Genomic DNA, 22621 nt, shown 5'->3' on the forward strand with positions numbered 1-22621 from the left:
GCAATATAAAGAAAACAAAAGATTAAGTCCTTATTTTCTACATGTTTTCATTTGACAAAAGAAACTAAAGTTCACATCAGATTCTCCTGTTCCCTGCTCAAAATTTCCCATGGTCATTAGCTATTTCTTGGCCCAGCCATTCAAGGCCACCACATCTAGCTTCATCCATCCTTCAAGGTAGGTCTCATATGGTACAAACTGGATGCAGCTGCCAACCTGATGGTCATTCAATAAATGTTATTAGGTCAATTAAAATATACATGTGGACCGTCATAATTTGGTTTTAAAAAACTATGCTACTTAATTCTATTCCTTCTATAGCTGGTTTTAAAAAAAGTTATTTATCCAACTCACTTAAATCCCCTTAATTACGTTATTCCAGTAGAAGAGCCACATTGGGCTTTATAAGGTTTTATGTTCCCTCTTTTATTTCCTCCCCTTCAGTGTTTTCCTTTTCAGAAAATGGCTGTGTTTAAAGTTTTCCTACAGTGTAAGTTAATTAGTCCTTTTCAAACGATAAAAGCATATTTACAGCTGTTAACAACCATTATCTCATGGATCACACTTTAAAAAATATTGCTGAAGTGGAAGATAAGTCACAAACATTCTAACATGGAGCAACTCTCAACACACTTACAGAATATACAAATATGGAACCTCCACAAGGAAAAAAACACAGTATTGTTAGAAGCTTCTGACTCAGTCTCTATCAGTAAATAAGGAAGAGAAACGCCGAACCGTACTGTGCCCAGGAAATAAACATAAATTATATGAACAGCAACATGAGGGCCAGAAACACCAGGACTTCCTAACTGTGCTAAGATAAACACCATTTAGTAGGTGACGTAAACTAGCATAGATTATCTTTTCCCTGTTTGGGATTCTGTACTGTCCCAATCAGTTTCTCCAAACTATAACCATACTCCATACTCCATCCTAGTTCCTTCTTTAAACTGGAAAGGCTGAGGATTGCACATTTAGAGCTTTAAAAAGATGCTAAATTTGAATTAATGATTTCAGCCACTTGAGGTTTTATGAGGTTAAATGAAAACTATGAGAATATAAAAACTATAAGAGAAATTTAAAAAATAATTGTGGCTTTGTACTTAAGTTCTTTCAATGCATTATCTTGAAACTCAGACAAGTAATTAACTACCCAAAGCTATATAAGTTTACTTTTTACAGGTGGTCACAACAGATATGTTAGAGGTGTGTGCGTATGTATATGTGTTTTGTGTATATAGGTATATACGCCCATACCCAATCTTTTACTTGAACGGGAATATGTAATGTCACTGGTAACCCACATGGGGGGGGGGGGGTTCTGCATTATATATTAACATTATAAACAGTAAGCAGGTGTCAAAAGAGAAATAAAAATATTCATTTCTCAGGAGTATGTAGTCTTCCAAATCCACAGAAAATCACCAAATACATACAAAAAGATATGGCAGGATACACACGCCAGGGAGGGAACTGCAATGGGAGCAGATCAAGGAGGTATTTTTAGCTTTATCAGTATTTGAAATTTTTTTAACAACAAACATATATCCAATTATTACTTGGTAATTTAAAATTCTGTTCAAGTTTAAAATTTTTCTACCACTTATAAACTACTTCAACCTTGTCTACTTCCCACTTTCTCCTCTCAACACCTACCTACTTTCCTGTTCCCAACATCCTGTACATTTCTTCTTTTTAACAAAGTTCATCTTAACTATGTCCACATACTTTTTCTGATTTCTTTCTGATACTTTCTGATACTTTCACAGATGGTGAACTGATAAACCCAAAAACCAGTGGCTGTCTCACCATGTTAAGAATTAGAGACATTGCCAAATTCTGATATTTGGTGTTCTGGGATCGCATAGCCTTTTGTTTTACACTAGTGTACCTCCTCTTCAAAAAGGACAATGTGACCCTGGCTAGGTGGCTTGGTTGGTTGGAGTGTTGTCCCATAAACCAAAAGAATGCGGGTTTGATTTCCAGTCAGGGCACATACCTAGGTTTCCAGTTTGACCCCTGGCAGGGGCGCATAAGGGAGGCAACTGGTCCATGTTTCTCTCTCACATCGATGTTTCTGTCTCTCTCTAAAACATATACCAGGGTGAGGATTAAAAACACAAAGAAAAGTCCAGCCAACACGGCTCAGCGGTTGAGCATCAACCTATGATCCAGGAGATCAAGGTTCGATTCCTGATTAGGGCACACGCCTGGGTTGCAGGCTCGATCCCCAGTAGGAAGCGTGCAGGAGGCAGCCGATCAATGACTCTCATCATTGATGTTTCTATCTCTCTCTCCCTCTCCCTTCCTTTCTCTGAAATTAATAAAGACATTTTAAAACACACACATAAAGAAAAGAAAAATACAAGGACAATATGTGTCAACCAAACATCTATCATCTAATAAAACACAGAAATTAAACATGAAATATGAAGTAAATTTTAGGATACCTGAGAATCAACTCTAAGGGTACTTAAGAATCAACAGGGGTGCTTATTGAAAATGATCATTGCCCATCCCAGTCCCAGCCATTGAATTCACAGAAGTGGAGGGAGGCCTCCGAGTTGGAATTTTTAATAAGTATCTTCCTCTCCCAAGTGATTGTGATGCAGACAGGCCTTGGACCATGTTTTGAGACAGGTCATAGGTATGGCCCCTAAGCACTGTTCCCAGTAAAATGAAGGTTTTGTTCAAACACCACCAAACTGAGCAGTAGTCTCACTGAGCATGTCCTAGACATTAGTCCCCTCACCCACAAGAACCACCAAGAACATAACAATTGAACTGAATTTATTTTGTCCACTGGACCATTATTTTCTTCAAACCTCCAGAGACAATTATCCTAGCTACTTTTAGGGATTTTAGCTGTTACCCCAGTCATGTTATACTGAGACATTTTCACACCTGGGGTGCAGTACAAGGGAATTTTTACAGCTTTGAAAATTAAGTTCACTTGACTCAACTGAATAGTTAAATAAAACAAAGGAGAAAACCTTCCCAAAGACAGGGGTTGAAAGTAGAGGCATTTGACTTCCTGATGAGGCAGTTTTGCCCAGAAATTCAAACCACGGGATGCTATATAGCTCATATGTCTTGAGAGTGCCCAAATGCCAACTTATCGCCACAGCATCAGCCAACGCAGGCTTACTGTAACATTTGGAAGCACGAACCTGCTGTATAAAATGGCCTCTCCTGGGAGACAAAGACTGTCGCCATGGCGGGAATCATTCCATCTTGGGGCCAGAAGGACCAGGCAGCCCCTTTAATCTTTAACGAGCCACTTTCACATTCAGATACAGGAACTGGCACTGTGTACGGCACAACCCGCTTCACAGCACTTTGCTTCAAAACAACCCCAGAGCTGCGTGAGGGTGCAAGGACTGAGTCTGCCCCCGCTGGTGCAGTTACCAGAATCTGTTCTGTAATGTAATTGTGGGCACTTTACTATCCACTGTGGTATAATACTTCAGAGTTCAGAATGGTATCCAATATCAAGGGTATTGCAACTGCCTACCTCAGGCGCAATGAAATACCAGGCTCCTATATGTCAGGAACTGAAAACATAGCAAGCTTACAGGAAAAGGAAAAATCCAAAGCTGTCAGAACACAGTCTGAGGAACCTAATGACAAGATTGGGAGAAAGGAAGTCAGCAATGTGACCAACCTGCTATCTTGGGCAGCTGACTTTAGATACCTAACAATGGAAATTTTGGAACCATCTGATGGGTGTAATTTTCTATATGGATCTTATTTCTTCATTTTTTTTCCTGGGCTAATACAGAAAAAGGGCTGGGAAAAGGCCCTTGTCATCAAACCCCATCACCTAAACTACTACAACAGCTCCTATTACCCTAGTAACCACCCTCTCAGAACAAAGATTCTGCAATTCCACTTATAAAACTTCCTGAATTCATAATTCTTCTTTACTGTATACCTCTGGATTATTTTCCTCCCCAATTGATACACACACACACACATATTCTCCTCTAGTTCTCTCCCTCTCTCTCTCTCTCTCTCTCCAATCCCTCATCCCATACTCATGTCTTGTCTCCAATAAGTCAAACTTCCTAAATTCTCACCCAGGTTTCCACTAAAAATACCACAAGATTACGTTACCTTCATTCAGGTCCTCAAGTCAAGGAGGCCTTTGTTAACATGTGTTTCATCTTGACGGGTGATGCCTCACCAAACAGATAAGATTACCTGTTCACCTACAGCTAATCTTCAAGCTGGCTTCTGTAGGCTATGGAAATAAAAGGATAAAGACTGCACAGCTTGAATGTCCCACCAAGGTAATCAAAGTAATGGAAGAGGGAGAGAAGACAGAAAAAGAGATTTCAAAATAGAATGAACAGTATATTTCTGCAGCACTTAAGAAAACACTCTATCTGACTAAGCAGCTGAAGAGTAGACAAATACCCAAAGGACTACATTCCCTAAAGATTATTGTGCTCACAGTTCTTGCTTCCCTCAAGGTTCTGCAAAAAAATATAAATTAAAAAAAAAAAAAATCACACCATAAAATCAGATGCATTATTTATTCTAAAAATGGATATATAGCCTGGCCAGGAGTGGCTCAGCAGTTGAACATTGACCTAGGATCCAGGAGATTGGGATTCGATTCCCGGTCAGGGCTCATGCCCTGGTTGAGGGCTCGATCCCCAGTGACTCTCTCATCATGGGTGTTTCTATCTCTCTCTCCCTCTCCTTTCCTCTCTCTAAAATCAATAAAGACATATTAAAAAAAATTTTTTTTTAAAAAAAGGATTAAAAAAAAAGGATATATAAGGAAACCAAAGCTCTGTCTTAGGCATTAAGGGATATATATATATATATATATATATATATATATATATCTCACAGGGAAAAATGCCTATAATACATTATCCATTGAGTTAAAAAAAAAAGCACTACGGGACAGCAGGTGGGGAATACACACACACACACACACACACACACACACACACACACACATATACACAGCATACATACATATATACAAGGGTGGGCAAAAGTAGGTTTACAGCTGAGTGTGTGAAACAGGTTTTTTTGGTGTGTTTTTTAAATCCTCACCCAAGGATATTTTTTCCACTGCTTTTCAGAGAGAGTGGAAAGGAGGGAGAGAGAGTGAGGGAGAGAAACATCGATGTTAAAGAGACACATCGACTGGTTGCCTCCCACGTGGGCCCCAATTGAGGCCGGGAATTGAGCCTGCAACCCAGGTACATGCCCTTGGTTGGAACTGAACCCGGGAACCTTCAATCCGCAGGCCGACACTCTAACCACTGAGCAAAACCGGCTAGGGCCACAGTTTATTCTTGTATTATTATTTATTAATTATTGTATTATTTTCCATTCCAACAACTGTAAACCTACTTTTGCCTACCCCGTGTATATGTGTGTGTGTGTATATGTATATATACATATACACACACACATATGTAGAGAGAAAGAAAGCTACAAAATGCATCTAGTTAAAATGTCTAAAACCATTTAATAGCAGTTACTGTTGGTAGGGATGGGGATTTACCTTCTGCTCTATATATACTTCTGTGCTATTGTAGGATTTTAAAATGAGTAGTGTAAGCTAATTAGTACTGTCAGAAAGAAAGAACCTAAGATCACTTCACAAATAAAATGAAACAATTTTAACAAGTTCTAAGGGCCATTCTGAGCCAAGTTTTCTGTATATTTAACGATATACTCATTGAGGCACATTTATAAAGAATTAACCAAAAATTCATAGTTTGCGGATAGCATTGTTTGTTTGTTTGTTCATTCACCATTGCTGGTAGCACTGTGCTAGAAGCAAGCTGTGCTAGGTACCGCCAGATAAAGGGAGAGCCTCGTGCTCACTTCTTGCTTTCCTCTAAGTCTAGTCTTGCTTAGTCTTCTGACAAGGAAATTAAAAAGCAAGTCAACAGCTTCCTTTCAGCCGGAACCTCCATCTTCCAGTAATTCACCAAAATGACCAACACAAAGAGAAAGAGAAGAGGCACCTGCCATATGTTCTCTAGACCTTTTAGAAAACATAGAGTTGTTCCTTTGGCCACATACATGTACATCTACAAGAAATGTGATATTGTAGACATCAAGGGAATGGGCACTGTTCAACAAGGAATGCCCCACAGATGTTACCATGGCAAAACTGGAGGAGTCTATAATGTCACCCAGCATGCAGTAGGCACTGTTGTGAACAAACAAGTTAAGGACAAGATTCTTGCCAAGAGAATTAATGTTATGTATTGAGCATATTAAGCACTCTAAGAGCCAAGACAGCTTCCTGAAACGTGTGAAGGAAAATGATCAGAAAAAAAAGGAAGCCAAAGAGAAAGGGACTTGGGTTCAACTGAAGAGTCAGCCTGCTCCACCCAGGGAAGCACACTTTGTGAGAACCAATGGAAGGGAGCCTGAGCTGCTGGAACCCATTCGCTATGAATTCATGGCATGATAAGTGTTAAATAAAAAGACCTCTGTACTGATAAAAATGTTTCTCTTACGTGGGTATAAGTGTGGTATCCCTTCCCCAAAAAAAATAATTAGAGAAAACTTTGTGTCCTAAAAAAAAAAGCAAGTCAACAGACCACTGAACACTGTACGGAGGCAGAGCCACATGGAGGGCTAACAACACACAACTCAAAAATCTTTGCTGTTTGTCAGTCAGATCAGTTTTACTAAGTAACCTGATGAACTTAAAAACCAGATATGCTACCTATCAGAAAAGCTAAAATAAAAAGTGGTGACAATATCAAATGCTGGGCAAGGATGCAAAGAAACTGGATCTCATACACTGCTGGTGGGACTGTAAAGTGGTATAGCCACTCTAGAAAATAGTATGGCAGTTCATTTAAAAAACTAAACCATAAGATGCAGCAATTGCATTCCTGGGCACTTAACCCAGAAAGATTAAAACTTGTATCCACACAAATGTTCATAACAGCTTTATCTGTAACAGCCCAAAACTGGAAACAACCAGAATGACCTCCAATAGCTGAGTGGTTCAACTGTGGTCCACCCATACCATGGATACTAAGCAAATAAGGAGGAATAGATTATTGCTACACTCAACTACCTGGATGGAGGGCACTGTGCTAAGTGAGAAAATGCCCATTTCAGAAAGTCACATACTATTACAATTCCATTTCCATAACATTTCAGAAATGACAAAATTACAAAGATAGAGAACGTACTACTGGTTGCCAAGGATTAGGGATGATGGGGGAAAGGAGATGTTTGTGGGTGTAAAATGCAATTATTCATTCAACTGTCAGACCACTTTGGAGAACTAAGGAAGGTGAAAACTTTATAAAGCAAAGCACATTTCATATTATTTTGCAGTCCCTCCTATTAAAAAAAAAAAGATTTAAGCACATGTCAATTGCTGGCACAGCCGCCTGAAATACATTTTAGGCATTACCTGTGCCCTAACCCTCCAGGTATTTTTATCTGAGCTCCCCTAGAGCTACAACCAGAAGGCAGCAGAAGTATCCCATGACCAGAGGCAGCAAAAGTAACCCATGTAGAATGAACTCTCATTGCAATTTGAGCTCAGCATTCAGCCAAAAGTGTCCTTCTTGAAATGAAAAGCATCTAAAAACTGCACCAATTAGAGAAATAAATTGTGAAAGCCATGGTTACCATGTAGGGCACCTCACATGTGGCAGGCTTCTTACTGAAAATAGTTTTTCTTAGAAAGGTCTCAGGAGCTGTCTTCAAAATGTGAGGGAGAGGTTAGTGGAAAAAATTTAAATGATACTTCCTCTGTGATTCTCTTACCCAGTCCTCACAGGGCCTCACACATACTGAAAGCAGGACACGTGGTCTCAAGCCCAGATAACAAAGTTTCACTTTCTATACTTACTGATTGGGGTTTCTTATTAAAAGTAGTCTATCACCATTTATTTCACTATCACATCAGGCCTCATGGGGTATCAACATCTTTGTATCTTATGTAGAAGTCAACTTACTGAGAAGGCCTATTGACAAAAAGAAACAAAACCAAAAAAAGGAAAGAAAACTAAAACCACCAATAAATTATCTAACTCAATGTTTTAGCTGTTGAGCCAAATGTGCTTTTTAAGGGTGACTAGTTTATATAACAAATACAATTATAATTTTAGAATTAGGAATAAACTATGAAACAATTCTTCAGTGCTAACAGAACTAAAACTAGTAAAGCAAGTAACAGTATTGCTAATATCTTTAAATCGCATTCCACACACAGAGGTCCATGTATAAAAAGATAATTTTAAGCCTACATTATATGAAATGGGACCTATTTCTAAAGACCTACTCTGAAAAGTAATCACAATAAATGAGCTGATGGAGCGTGAGGCATCTGCAGCCTGGTGGTTGAGCGCTGGGCCTTTACAGACAGACCACTTGGGTTCAAACACTGTGTGGCTAAGGCCCACTGTTTTAACTTTTCTGTGCAGCATTTTCACATCTGTAGAACACAGATAACAGTACCTATACTTCATAGGATTATTGGGAGGAGGAAATGAGTTTACGTAGTCCCTGGCACATGGTAAGCACAAAATAACTGCTGGTAATTTTTGTGCACGTAAAATATAACACAGAGAAGTATCACACAGCAAAATAAATGTGAATCCTTTAATCAGTCTTACACAAAATTCTCTCATACTTATAGACATGAATAAGCATTCCCCTAACTCCTACTAAGGAATGCATACAATTTCATTCACAAAAAAGTATCATTTTACACTATGCAATGAGTAAAAGAAACCCTGCTGCGCATGCTTAACTGCTTCCCAAGCTCGGCTGGCAACATATGATTTCAATAGGAAAGGGGATTGTTTTGTAAAGATGGTGTTATAACATCCTTCACCAAATGTAATGTTCAAAGCGAAAATTCAAGACTTCACATAGCAGGCATGGAGACTTTCAAAAACACCTGTACTCTCACTCATGTTTCCCATCCTTCTTTCTTAATCAAGGTTATAAAAACCAAAGTGCTCTATAGGCTGGCACACAGCCTGACAACATGCTATCCTATTGAATCGGAGGATAATGAGGGGGGGAAAGGCTCTGATGGGTAACAGTCCCATAACAGCCCCCACCCCCATCCTGCTCCAGTTAGAAAGACAGTCTGTCCTAGAGATGCTTAAAGAAAAAAGACCTGACTTGAATAACCTAGACATAAACAATACCTTTCTCCATTTCCAGGTTTCCCAACTATTCAGATATTTTGAAATAGGAAACATAAATTGTTTCCAAAAGTGTTAAACAATGCTTGTCCAAAGGCCCCAATGTAGCTAGTAATTTAGACAGCTGTGCTAGGAGCCACAGAGCTGCATTTTCTAACTAGTTTTGCTTCTGAACAATTGAAACCTTCTCCAGCACAAAGTCCAGACATAGGGAGCAGTGTCCTTGCAAACATCTAAACAGTTTCATTATTGTTTAACCACCAAAATAATAGCTCCAAATCTATCAAGTTTGACATTTCATTCAACTAAGCAATTTAACCAGGATGCAAAGCATGAAGAGATTTTCTCCCCTGCTCCAAATCACTCATTTTGACATTATAGCCACACAAATTAATAGTGCTTACTCCTAAACTACTTATAAAAGGCTTCTAAAAAGCAAATACAAACTGAAGTGCCTCAGAGAAACTGCAAACCCCCATATTTTATTTTCTGTCCCCCACCTCTAAGCATCTTTATGAACTCTAAGTAAAGTTACTGGACAAGAAGTTTAGTTGAAAGTGGTAAATATCTCTCCTGATTCAGGCATCAAATGCAAGTTCTATAAATTTATTCTTAATTATATTAAAGGTAAGTGTCCCTCACCTAATCTCCAAATATTAAAATTGCGGTTCTGATCTAGCAAATCACCAAGTGATGGCACTTCTGTCCCCAAGAAGGAATGGGAGTTCTCAGGTGGTTGCTTCAGTTACAGATAGCACAAGGAAGAAAATGATCAAAGACCTCTGATATCAAGATCCTAAGACATCGTCAGAACCACCTAGAACAACGCTATTCAAAGTACTTTCATTTTTAATATTTGTTTTGGTTGTACATGAGACACGTTGCACTGTATAAGTTTTTTTGAAATAAATGAAATTTAGGAATCTGATTAAGATCATCTGGAGGTGAAGCTGCAGGACTATCATTTGTGTCCCCCATTAATCAGCTGATTCACTGTCACTATTCAAGCTGCTGGTCTGCAACAGTGTCAACAGTCAGAGTTGGGAAACACAGAGCTAGATCAGTGGGTGTTGGTGTGATGATTCAGCGTCACCTGGAGCCCTGGGTCCATCCATATGGTGAGGGTGGTAGGGAAGGTGGAGTGCCTGTTTGACAAGTTCTCTGGGAATATTCTGGCATGCCCCTCCCCACCCGCTCTATAGCCAACACCGGCTAAGGTAAACTTCAGCTCTGACACAGAAAGATTATGCAAACTCTTCGATCAGTATACGGTAAAATGATCACAAATGGTACCTGAATCTACTCATGCCCAAAAGGTAGAAAACAGAGGTAAACAAACGTGAGAAAACCTGCAGGACTAAGAATTTTCCACTGTGGACTGGGCAAGTCCTAGTCTCTGTGGTTATTTCTTCCCACCCTGTGCCTATGCCCCTAGTACAAAATCTTAGCCCCTTACTGTTCCTCCCCATCTCCATAAAATCCAAGTTGCCCAAACAATGACTGCTAATCTGCAAAAAGAATTCCCAAACAATTCCTCCCTCTTCCAGAAGGATCCTTAACTTAGGATTCCTCAAACTAGCCCAACTTCAGCTGACCCCCTCCTGCTAAAGCCTTAGAAAACAGTCTGCCCTCTTTCCCCAAATTAGAACACTCCTTTTGTCCAGCATTTTCAAATAAAGGCTTATGCTCTAGTGAATTTTCTTCCACACCATGTAAAATAATAATTTAGCCTGGTCATGAAGGGTATAATTAATTGGCTATGGGCCCATTCACTCAAGACCTAGGAAAAGGTTGGGAGTCCATAGGGGAGACTTAGTTATTTCTCAAGCAGACATCTTAATCATTATGAAAGTTAAAAACAAAAACAAAAAAAACCACAGTTAGATTGGAAGAAAATGCTGAAAGACTTTCCAAAGCAAATGAAAAGAGTGAAACAAGCAGAGGACAGTGTGGGCGAGGGAGATCCATTTACTTAAGAAAAGCTTTTTTGGTGTTTTTTTTTTTTTTTGCTTTTTTTCAGTTCTTAACATAATCCGGCATTTACAAATAAACAATGGTGCTGATTACTAACGAATTACATTTAACCACTCAGAGGCCAGCAGAGCCTCCAGTTGGCCAAACTTCTGTAAGTTTAAGGATGACTAGGCAGCATTTCTTTAAAGAGGATCAAGACTGTTAAAATGTTTCAGCAAATCACTCTGGCTCCAAACAATTCAAATGGGGGTGGGCTTGCCCTATTGGTCTGGTGGAAACAAAGGGCTATCCCAGGGAGCCCTGCCCACTCCACAGCCCAGAGATAATGAAACTGTATTTTTTATATGCAATTCTAGAAAAGACATGTGAATCTTAAACTAGGAGATACAGGCTAACCTGTGGCACTGGAAAAGAGCAGATTTAAAAAGTCAAGACACACTTGCTTCAAGAAATTTTTTTTAAGTTCAAATTCAGCACATGAATGGTAGCCACTGAAAAAGGCTGCTGAGAGAACTTGAAGGTTTCACTGTATCTTTGTAGGAGAGAACAATGGAGAAATTACCAGACCAAGGTCACTTTCCACTAAAGAAAAAAAGAAAAAAGGTTAGCAGCCTCAACAGATAAAAACCTGTGTAGGTCATAACTCCATGAAATCAGCAGCCTGGTGAGAATCTCTCCAAAATCCTGTAGGAAATAAAGTGCAGATAAGAGTAACTAAATGCAAAGTCTCCTTAAGAGCAACTTCTGTTCCTGAAGACTAGAGCGTATGATTCTGAAATGTATCATAGAAAAATTGTGAAGTGGATTTGCCAGGCATCACAGCCTTTCCACTTTCCTATCAGGTCTGCTAACGCTATGATCTAAAAAGAACAGAGCAGCAATTTGGGAAGGGAATTAAATACTACAGCTTAACTGAGAAAACCACTCCATTCTCTAAGTCTTTGCAAAAGTTCACATGCTCATGTAACTGTAATATACTTAGGGGTTCCCAAAAATTACATACATTTTCTCAAGAGCTGTAGGAAAAAATATAATCACGGGGTAAAGGCCAAATGCTGTCTCTTTCGAATGCTTAAATAGCCAATTATGTGTCTTAATACATTAATTCTATATAGAGGAAAGATTATTACAGGAAAGTTGAATAAGACATCTTTTAAAAATGTACCCTGGGGCCTACATCCATTCAACTGACAGTAAAATCAACCTTAAAAAAGCAGTTTTATGCAACATCTAGTATTTTAATTTCCCAGCTGCCAACAAAAATATATAAGGAGCAGAAATTAAACTAATTATGTCAGCAGCTCAGTGAACAAAACTTTAATTGTATTACACACTAGTTAGACATTTGTGGAACAAAACAAAAGCCCTTAAGGGTAGAACTTCTTTAGAATATAAATGATTCCCAATCCACACGACAGAAATTAGTCTGGGCAATAAACAGATACTTGGTTTGGATATAAAAATTCAATCAACAACATAATTCAGTGTTAAAAATATATAGTATAAAAAATAAATCTCTGGACCGGCTTTAAGTCACTCCGTGATTTACATATGCTGTATCCTTAATAATTCCTTTAAACTAGTATTGTACTAATCAGTTTTAACATCCTGCCCACAAAAGAGCCTATTCACTTAGCTGGGAGACAGGTGTTAGCAACCAGCAACCTCTTAGTCTAGAGTTCCAGGGGCCTGTGGCATGACTGGCAAGTGGAAAGGAAGGCCAATTTGCAAGAGGGAAAGGAGGGAGAGAGGGAAAAAGAAACCAAAAGAAACCAAAAGGGAGAAAGGAAGATGAGGAAAGAAATGGATGCCAGGTGCTACCTAATGGGGCCACCCTCAAAGCCTCCTGGTCTAAACTGAGCTCCAGAACGATCACCCAGACACATAAGGCAGAATGCGAGTAGTGTTACTAGGTTATTCCTGCAAACAATAACTCTGGATGTAAGCCTACACTCCACACCTTCTCTCTCCCCTCCCCTCTAAAAATCAATGAACGTGTCCTCGGATGAGGATTAAAAAAAAAAAAAAAAAGGTGAAGGGATTAAGTAGTACAAATGGTAGTTACAAAACAGTCCTGGAGATGTAAATACAGGAAATATAGTCAATAATACTGTAATAACTACGTATGGTGCCAGCTGGGTACTGGAAATATTGGGGGGGGGAACACTGTAAAGTATATGAATGTCTAACCATTATGCTAAACTCCTGAAACTAATACAAAATAATATTGAATGTAAACTGTAATTGAAAAAGTTTTTTAAGTTTAAAAAAAAAGAGCTGAGTAGATATTTCCATAGAGATATAGAGAAGACTAGATTTAGAAAGACATCTTAAGTCTACAAAATAAAAATCTTATGAGAAAGTGGGAGAAAAGAATACTCATTGAGTTGCTTGCAATGTACAAGGAACATATTTCTCTCTTTTAATCCACATAACAATACTACCAGGCATTATTTTCACCTTGCAGATGAAGAAAATGAAGCTCGCCAAGGTTGAGTAGTATGTCTAAAGGAGCTTGACCAGGAGGTGGAGGAGCTGGGATTCAAAACCAGTTATCTATTTCCTAAATTGTTTGGTTTTTCCCATTTTTATTCCCTAACATATTTAGTTCCCCAATTCTGTTTTAACTCAGATGGTTCTGTATTTCAGCAATTTTTCTTCTTTCCATGAACTCAGCAAAGTACCTGTAACTGACTACATTTTATTGACTATTAAGCATCTTATTATTTTCAATAAGCGCTTCAGCTATCTAGAAATAAAACATCTGGCAAGTTGGCTTTATTTTAAAACCCTACATACAGAGAATTCCCAGGCATCTCTCCTATCCAACAACTGACCATAACTAGTCGACTACCCCTCAGACTTCCAGTTGTTTCCACATCATCATGCACTTGTCAACTCAGGAAATAAAGGAAGCCACTTTCACCAACCCTCTCTCGTGACTCATACATAATACAGCAGAGAGGGCCTCTCTGTAAAACAATTTACATAAAAGTTATAAAAGTTCCTTTTTATCTGTCATGACCAGGAAATTGGCTGTTCTAGCAAATCAAACATCCTGAATAACATGATGCTTTTAAAGGGACTACCAATTTATAAAGAATTTCAAAGCAATACAGCACTGGCACCCAAACCTGCTATAAATCAGAATCACCTGGGGAGTTTTTGGGACCAATGCCAGAGAGGTTTTTAAAATGTAGATTATGGTCATCACTTACCCACTCAATCAAAATCTCCAGGAGGTGGGACTAGAAAATCTATATTTTTAAGGAACCCCTCAGTGACTCAGTTGCAAAGGGCTAGGTACCGAATGTGTCAAGGAGCACTGGCTTTTGGAAGTTCCTTGCAATAAAACATAGTAAAAAGGCTAAAGCTGCACTGAATACAATATGACCTTCTTTTAATGATTCAGGAGACTGCAGGCTCTCCCAATGCCTCCAGTTCATCACTATACTGGCAAAAACAGAAAGAAAGGAAAAGCTAAGATTTTATATTGGTAGAAAGCTGGAAAAAAACTACTTTTGTTTTTCTGTAAGATTCAAAGAGCTGGTTTTCCCCGGAGGAAATGTAGATTTTATGCTTGCTTTGAAAAAGGAAAATGTTTAAAAACATAGAGTAGGACTTTTAACCAACTGCTTAGCTCCAATTTAGAATGTTAACAGACCCAAAGGCATAAAAAATATGGAATATTCAACTTGAATAAGAGAAAGCAGAGAAACTTCAAGACAGAGTCTTAACTATGAGAAAAGAGGACGAGTTTAAACTAAGAATGGCATTAGAGGATTAGATAAAACCACTGTCCTGACCCTGGCAACTGATAAAACCTGGAAACAGGGAGCACTGAGGTCTTTGAACACGTGAGGCTGAGGATTCCTACCTACAGGGGATACATGTGAGCTATAATAGGATATCCTATTAAAAGCCCAACTGGTTTTAGGATTTTAAAACTCCGTGAATAACAAAGTCAAAAGGTGAAAGTGAGCAGACCATTTTCCTTTTGAAGAAACGGGGTTCTGTGCATTTGGATATAAAGATATTGTCTTTACAACTGCCAAAATCTTTCTTACATTAACACACATAACTACTGCCAGTACGCAGTAACCAAACAAAATTAATAATTAGAAACCATTACCAAATAACAATAATGATGAAGCAGCTCATCCCTTGAGACTTCAACAGCAATTTAACACATATATTTTCATTAAACTCTAAATTATATCTTAGCCCTGTATTGCAGGGGTTTTGAGATTCCAAGGTGCAGAGGTTAAATCTTTCCTCCCAAAATATACACTATGGTTAGTACAAGTTCGATGTCTCTAGTCTAACATTAAAACAATAGCAGTATTATTAAAGGTTCTATTATAAGGATTAAAAAAATCAAGTTGGAAGTAGTCCCAACACACCTCGAGTTTATGTAGGTGCTTTCAGAAAGTCCGAGGCACAACTCTCTCATAGATGGATGAAGTTGTATTAAACATCACAATGAACATGTAATTGGGGGGCATTGTCCTTTTTTGTTATTGTTGCTGTTTTGTCTTAAATGCTGGTAACTGAAAATGCCTTTTCCACTGCTATTTTAAAAGCCCTTAAAAAGACACTCCCATTAGATGGTGTTAAGCAAGTATGTTAACTGGTTTGGGCCATGAAAAAGTTGGAAAACTAATTTCTAAGCATTCTGAGACGGGCTCTCTCTTTTTATGTGTACCATTTTAGCAACTGGTTAAACTGAGTCAATTTAGAGAATTTACAACCCTTGCTCCCAATGTAAACAGTCAGGATAACAACTGTCTACGTGACCAATATGAAAGTTTTTAGTGAGTTGGTCTTCGTAATGAGAAACAGACATTAAAAAGGGGGTGTCCTAGATAACACGGGAATTTTCTGCAAACACAATCAAGTTATTAGGTAGCCCTGCCACATCAATCTGAAAATGTTCTACGCAAGTTTCAAACACTTTCAAACTTCACACCACTAAATAAACTGTAATTTTTGAATTGTACTCTGAAGTCTAGAATTATTAGGAAATTTGACAACGTTTCAGAAACGCAGGCCATTATCTATTTCCTTGAATGTGAAAGAGAATAAAAGGATAAAGCTGTCCAACTTGAAATCCCCTGAACAGAAAAGAAGTATCACTGCCAGCTCCCAACCCTGGGACTCTGGATACAAACTCAGCCCAGCACCACATCCCCTGCCTACTCCTATTCCTAGAAAAATGGTTCAATAAAACGGACAGCCTTGACCACATTTCAGTAACTCGAACTGTCACTGGGAAAACCACAAGGCTCCTCCAAACAGTTGTAGCAACAGGGGTGATCAGAGGTCTTCTCTGTCCTCCAAACCACCTGTAAAATGAATGTATACTTACTGCTTTCTTAGGTCATGCGCACCTGGGATGTTTGTTCATCTCGTCACTGGCCTTTTGCCAGAGTGCAAAGTGACAGTTGTGGGTGAAGCCCTATTTCCAAGCTAACAATATACCTTCCCTGGGTAGACTGGGAGGAGCCTGGTACACTCTTCCTTGATTACACAAGCAGTTTTTCCTCCCTACAACGAATGACAGACCAACAAAAAAGGAGAAAATGTGCAGGTTTTGTATTCTGCCAGCCTGAAATCAGGCTCTGAGTAGACAGACGCCTGCCCGGCTCGGGCTCCGGATCTAGCCTACCTCCCCACGCCTGGTGAAATGTCTCCTGGGCAGCCAGCTGAAGAGAGGCCCCACTCCCCTCTCTGCCCGAGCCACTGGCCACCCCACAGACATGATCTCAAACACACACAGGACAACTCCCCAAAGAGGGAACAGTGGACCCTGGGGGAAAGCCTTGACCACATTTCAGTAACATTCCCAAACTTCTCCATCAAGCCTTCCAACTCCAGCCGCCTTCCTCTTCCAAGAAGCCCTCAGGACTCCTCCACGGAGGAGCCGGGACAGGCTAATTTCTTTATTTAAGGGGGACGCAGGCCGCCACGTACCTGACTCAGTTTACTCTGCCGTAGAGCAGAATCTTTCCCCCACAAGCTAGCTGGACCCGCCGGTCTCTACGGCGTTTGGAGATACTCGAGGTTACCCGGCCCTGTTCTGCCGCCACAGGGGAAATGCTTTCTTGAGGGGACTTCCACAGGACAGGTGCGGGCTACCCTGAATGAGACTCGCCGCGATGCAGGAGTTCCCCCATCCCGGGCAGGGCAGGGAGAGTCCCAGGCCGCGTCCGGCACGAAGGAGGCGCCCCAGACCACACAGCCTGGCGAGACCCGAGGCCGAGCGGCGCCCTCACCCCGGCCTCCCCCTGGACCCCACGCCAGGCCGGGCGCCCCGCGGGCCAGCGCCGCCGCCGCCTCCTCACCTGCCGCGGCTGCCGGCCCGGCCCGCACCTGGGAGCGGAGGAGTGGGGCGGGCTTCGGGCCGCGGACGCCTCAGGCAGGGGGGCTCCAGGCTCCGCCGCGGCAGCGTCTCCGGGGCTGAGGGGTACCGGGGGGCGGTCGCGACATCCTCACCGGCTGCCCCAGGAAGTTGCCCCCCCCTACCCATCCCCAGCCGGCTGGCCCCGCTGCTCCCGCCCCCAGCGTGGCCCCGCCCCCGGCGGGACCTGCCCCCTCTCGGGAGCGCGCCTCCGCTCCCGCCGCGCCCGAGCCACCATAGAGAGGGCGGAGGCGTGCGGCGGGCTACAGCGCGGCGCCCGCGCGCGCCCCCTGGCGGAGCCGAGGCCGCCGGAGGCGGGGCCCGCGGAGCCTGAGCCCGGGCCAAGCGTCTGTTCTGGTTGCGTTGCTCTCCGGCCTCCACGCGAGGAGGTGAAGGGTCCACGTCCGAGTCGCAGCTGGGCCATGGTCCAGCTTGGTGACCTTGGGCGAGTCCCTTAACATGTTCGAACTCGTTTTATAATAAAAGTTTGAACGTTGCCTCACCTTCGTAGCTCCCTGTTCCTCGCGATGCTATAAGCAGGTGATGGTCCCCAAATTACGGAGGAAACGCAGGCCCGTCGGGGCTCACTAACCTATTCAAGGTTCCCATAGCTGGGAGGTATTATTAGCCAGACCTGTAGGACACTGTTATACAAAAATCTTAACTTCCCCGGCTGAAATACTTTTTAAAAGGAAGGTTTTATTGGGCCATAAAGGACCGGGTTCCTGGGGCATGGAATCTGAAGTTTCATCAGCAGCAGTGTAGTTGGGAAAGGCAACAGGTCCTGCAGTCCTGGAGTTGAGAGAGGTCTTTTTTGTATCTTGGGGGGTCGGGGGGGTGGGGGGGAGGTGTAAGTTATTGGGAAAGAATTTACATTGGCCACAAATAAGGGGGGTGGAATAAGGTGAAGTGAGGGAGCAGTTCTATGATAGGAATGTCTGTTAAGAAAGAAATATTTATTGTTTTTGACTGGTTACAGGCAATAGTTCTGAAAACTCATGCACATGCAAGATCCGGTGGCCCATCTAGTAGTAGGCTGGTAGCCTGCCTGGATGTTGATTCAAAGCTCCAACATACATTCAGGAATGTGAGCAGTCTGTCACCTGCCCCCCAGCTATTAACAGGCTAATTGTTCTGTCTCTTTCTACTACTCTCCAGCCTGGGGTAATTTAATTTAAAACATCTCGGGAATTTTTGTTCTTGTCAATATCAACACCCTTGTTTGTCCCACTTACTCGGTAGCACCTCCCCAATCTAGCAGTTCCCAGTCTAAACCCCCACGACTAGGTAGTTTCACCTTCGGAAGGTGAAGAAATTGTTCGGAGGAAGGCAAAGGTACAACGAAAATGGCTGGGTGCCGAGAGCCCATCCTGGCCGTTCGTTAGCTGTGCACCTTTCAGTGGGGTGCTTAACCTTTCTGAACTCATTTCCTCATCTCCCAAATGCAGATTGGTAGAAGGATTTAAATGAGCTAATGCATAGAAGGTTTAGTAAACTATAAAGCACCAGGGTTGCATGGGGAATCATTAGCCAGCGTTGACTAAGAAAATGCCTAGTAGTGAAAATAATATAAATTTGAATCCTGCTGACTGGTGTCTATTGACACTTAATTTTCTTATGCTTTAGGGTCCTATGGAGACCTCCCAGAGTTCTTCTGAGCAATTTGTTTTGGGGTTTTTTGCATTTTAAAATAAGGAACATCACCAGGAAAAATGGAAGTAATAATATTTTTACACGTAGACTGTCACTTTACAAGTATTATTTACAATCTTCCCAACAACCCAGCAAACTGAGTAGTATTATACCCATGTTATTAATGAAGATCTGCAGATTAAGTGTTTACCCAAAGCCACACAGAAAAAGGCCGAGCTGGAATTTGAAACTGGGTCTTTCCACCACCAGGAACGCATGGAATGACTGGCCTTCTAGATGCCTCCTGCACCTGAAATAAATGTACCTGCCCATCTTTTTCCTACCTGGCTATTTTGGTAACTTTCCTTGATGCAATTCCCTGTCCTCTCTGCTTCTCTCCAGGGTTTTACTTTCCCACATGAAGGCATTTGTCTCCTCTTTTTCCTCTCTCTGGCTCCTTGTCTCTTGAGATGCCAGGACCTTGTGCATCCTCTCTTATTTCTGAAGTGGATTTATGATCTGTGATTAAGACACAGCATTCTCTACCCGATCTCTCAGATCTCTCCTCTCCATGTTAATCATAGTCATAGACAGTTAATAGGTCCAAGACAAGGATGGGGTGGGACCGAGAGATGCCTTTTTGTAAACTTAAATTTACAAGCTGAGTGCTCATTTCCTAAAGGCAGTGTGCTTAATCCATTGTTGAACCCAATAATTGAAGTCCGGATTCGCAACATTCCTGTGGAAATCAGTTTTTCTGGGTCCTCTCATCCATATTACAGTTAAAACATTGGAATGCTGCTAAATAATGCGCGTATCACTGAAGCATGGAGGTCTCAGAGGTGCATTTACCCACACTCCTCCTTTCTCCACCTTTAGCATTATCGCCATCACTATTTTTCATCTTTATTGTGCCCTTCCACAGAGGCACTCAATAATGTACCCATTGTGTAAGTAATCTGAAATCCTTTTCGGCAAGCAATAGTATTTAGTAGCAATAAAACACTAATTTGTCTACCAAGTGACATATTTATAGGAGCTATTTACTTTGACATATTTTTATTATTTCTACTCATTTGCTAAGTACTTTCCAATACATATTTATGAAGCATATGCCTTTCCCCAAACAGTGGTGAAATAATAAATCATATTATTTCTTTTATCAGCAGCAGCAGCATGGCATGTAAGTCCTAGTGCCCTGATTTTTGTTTGTTCTGGCAAGAGCCAGACCAATTAATGGTGACCAAACACCTACTATGTGCCTGTGAAAGGCACTTTACATCTGCTATCTGTTTAATTTCCCTGAGACATACATTTTACCAATAAGGAAAATGTAACTCCCTTGCAACATAGATTTTACCTCTAAGACATTACCTTGTTTAAGTACCTTGGCCATAAAGGGCCCAGCAGGGTTTTGAAGCTAGATCTGGATTCGAAAATCCTGACTATAATAATTTCTGTACAATATAAAGTATTCCTTTCTGAGAGAGACTGCATAGGTTACCACAGAATGGAACAGTTAGAAGTAAACAGACACAGGATGTTAACCCCAGTTTTTCTATGAGAGGTTACTCTCTGGGGGAAGTTATTCCCTAAGAAATCAGTGGTAGGGTGTTTCCCAAAGTGAAAGACCAGTACAAGAGGTCTATTCATTCTTGGAGACAGGAAGGGCTACATAGGTTGCAGGGCACAGTGCAAAATGTTGGACCCTTGTTCAAAAAGTATTAAGAATTTCAGGATGTCAACGGCAGAGCTTTAAACTAATCACAGGACTCTGTGCGACTGCACTGGTCACACTACCATGAAGCTGGCCTTGCCTGGATGGAAGGTAGCTGTCATCAGTATTTCCCAGGCATCATAAGTCTTACAATGATATGAGACCAAGTGCCTATTATATGCTGGAAAAACATTCAGTGCTTTATCTAAGTTATATGACCCTAAAGCAATTCTGTGTAGCAAGTTTTATTTTTTCCATTTCACAGAGGATGAAACCAAGGCTTAAAGAGGCCCTGGCCAGGTAGCTCAGTTGGCTAGAGTGTTGTCCACATACAGCAAGGTTGCAGGTTCAATCCCCTGTCAGGGCATATACAAGAATCAACCAAGGAATGCACAAATAAGTTGAATAACAAATTGATATCTCTCTCCCCTCCTTCTTCTCTTTATTAAAACAACAACAACAATAACAAAACCAAGGCTTAAAGAGACTAAATGAGTCATCCAATGACATACAGCAAGTGACTGTCAGAGCTAAGACCAAGTCAGCTGAGATGTACAAAAATCTTGTTCCTTGACTTTGTAGCCTTTCGGTACAGGCCCATTGTCTTCTGGCAAAACCTAAGCTTAAATTGAGGCTATTATACCCAGAAACTACAGAGAATCAGGGGAAAAGAGGTTGGGATATGTAGTCTATACTGCTATCAGGGCAAAATATGAAAAAGACTTTTACTGAAACATTTATATATTTAAAGCCAAAGGAAGCATGGGGATAGAAAAAAGTAGGGTATAGAATCAGACCAATTCGGGTTTGGATTTTGGTGCTTCCACTAAGTAGCTTTGTCCTTGACCTCACTGAGCTCCCATTTACTGTCTGTGAAATGGAATGGTTTCCCATGCCACAAGGCTGTCCTAAGATCTACATGAGATGTGTACAAAGAGCCAAGGCACATGAGAGCCTCAATAAACATGCCTTCTGGACTGTGATAGACACTGCCCACTCAATGTCCAATTCATCCATGTCCTGAGAGAGAGAGCTAGAAACATCGATGAGGGAGTCATTGATCAGCTGCCTCCTGCATGCCCCTGACTGGGGATCAAGCCCACAACCCGGGCATGTGCCCTGACCGGGAATCAAACCCCAATCGCCTGGATCCTAGGTTGATGCTCAACCGCTGAGCCACGCCCGGCCGGGCTTTCCTGATTCTTTAAAGGACACACACAAGGTGTTCACTTTCCTGTCTGTAGATACTGTCTTATCTAGATTGATGTTCAGAGTGATTTTAGCCAGACTTTGATTAGAACATGAGCTTAAGACAAAGCCAACATAAAAGGAGAACAGAGCAGAAACATGGAAAGGTCTTACTACACTCCTTGACAATGAGCCGCTGAATGAGCCAACGTTGGACTTCCATGTTCCTAGAAATAATAAATGTCCTTATTGTTTAAGCCTCTTTAAGCCAGGTTTTATTACTTGCCGCAGAGAGCAGCTTCGATGATACATGGACCTTTTGCCTGAGAGTCTTTGGGAATTCAAGTGCCTGACTTAAAAGTCATCAAGTGCTAGCACATAGTAGGGACACATCGTTAATGAATTTTGTCTAACACCAAGCCAAGGACATACAACAGTCCTTTGTAGAAAGTATGTAAAAAGGCACTCTGAGAACTCAATGACTATCTAGGTCAGGAGAAAAAACATTCCTGAATTCCTCCTTTGTCATCTTTAAAATGC

General features: G+C 41.1%; 1 protein-coding gene and 1 pseudogene across 3 annotated transcripts in view; one reads left to right on the top strand and one right to left on the bottom strand.

Annotated features, from left to right (window-relative positions):
• Positions 1–17575, bottom strand: part of RFFL (ring finger and FYVE like domain containing E3 ubiquitin protein ligase) — a 64008-nt gene extending 46433 nt beyond the window's left edge. For 2 of the 3 annotated variants that reach the window (XM_087826045.1, XM_016207023.2), the window contains exon 1: positions 17118–17165. The gene's annotated coding sequence lies outside the window, so the exon portion shown is untranslated. Of the gene's footprint in view, positions 1–17117; positions 17166–17488 lie in introns of those variants that run through there. The other variant, XM_087826044.1, reaches the window with a different exon arrangement.
• Positions 5968–6454, top strand: LOC107532593 (large ribosomal subunit protein eL21 pseudogene; annotated as a pseudogene).
• Positions 17576–22621: the final 5046 nt, after the last annotated feature.

The sequence above is a fragment of the Miniopterus natalensis genome, chromosome 17 (assembly GCF_054644295.1).
Source record: "Miniopterus natalensis isolate mMinNat1 chromosome 17, mMinNat1.hap1, whole genome shotgun sequence".
Classification (NCBI taxonomy): Eukaryota; Metazoa; Chordata; class Mammalia; order Chiroptera; family Miniopteridae; genus Miniopterus; species Miniopterus natalensis.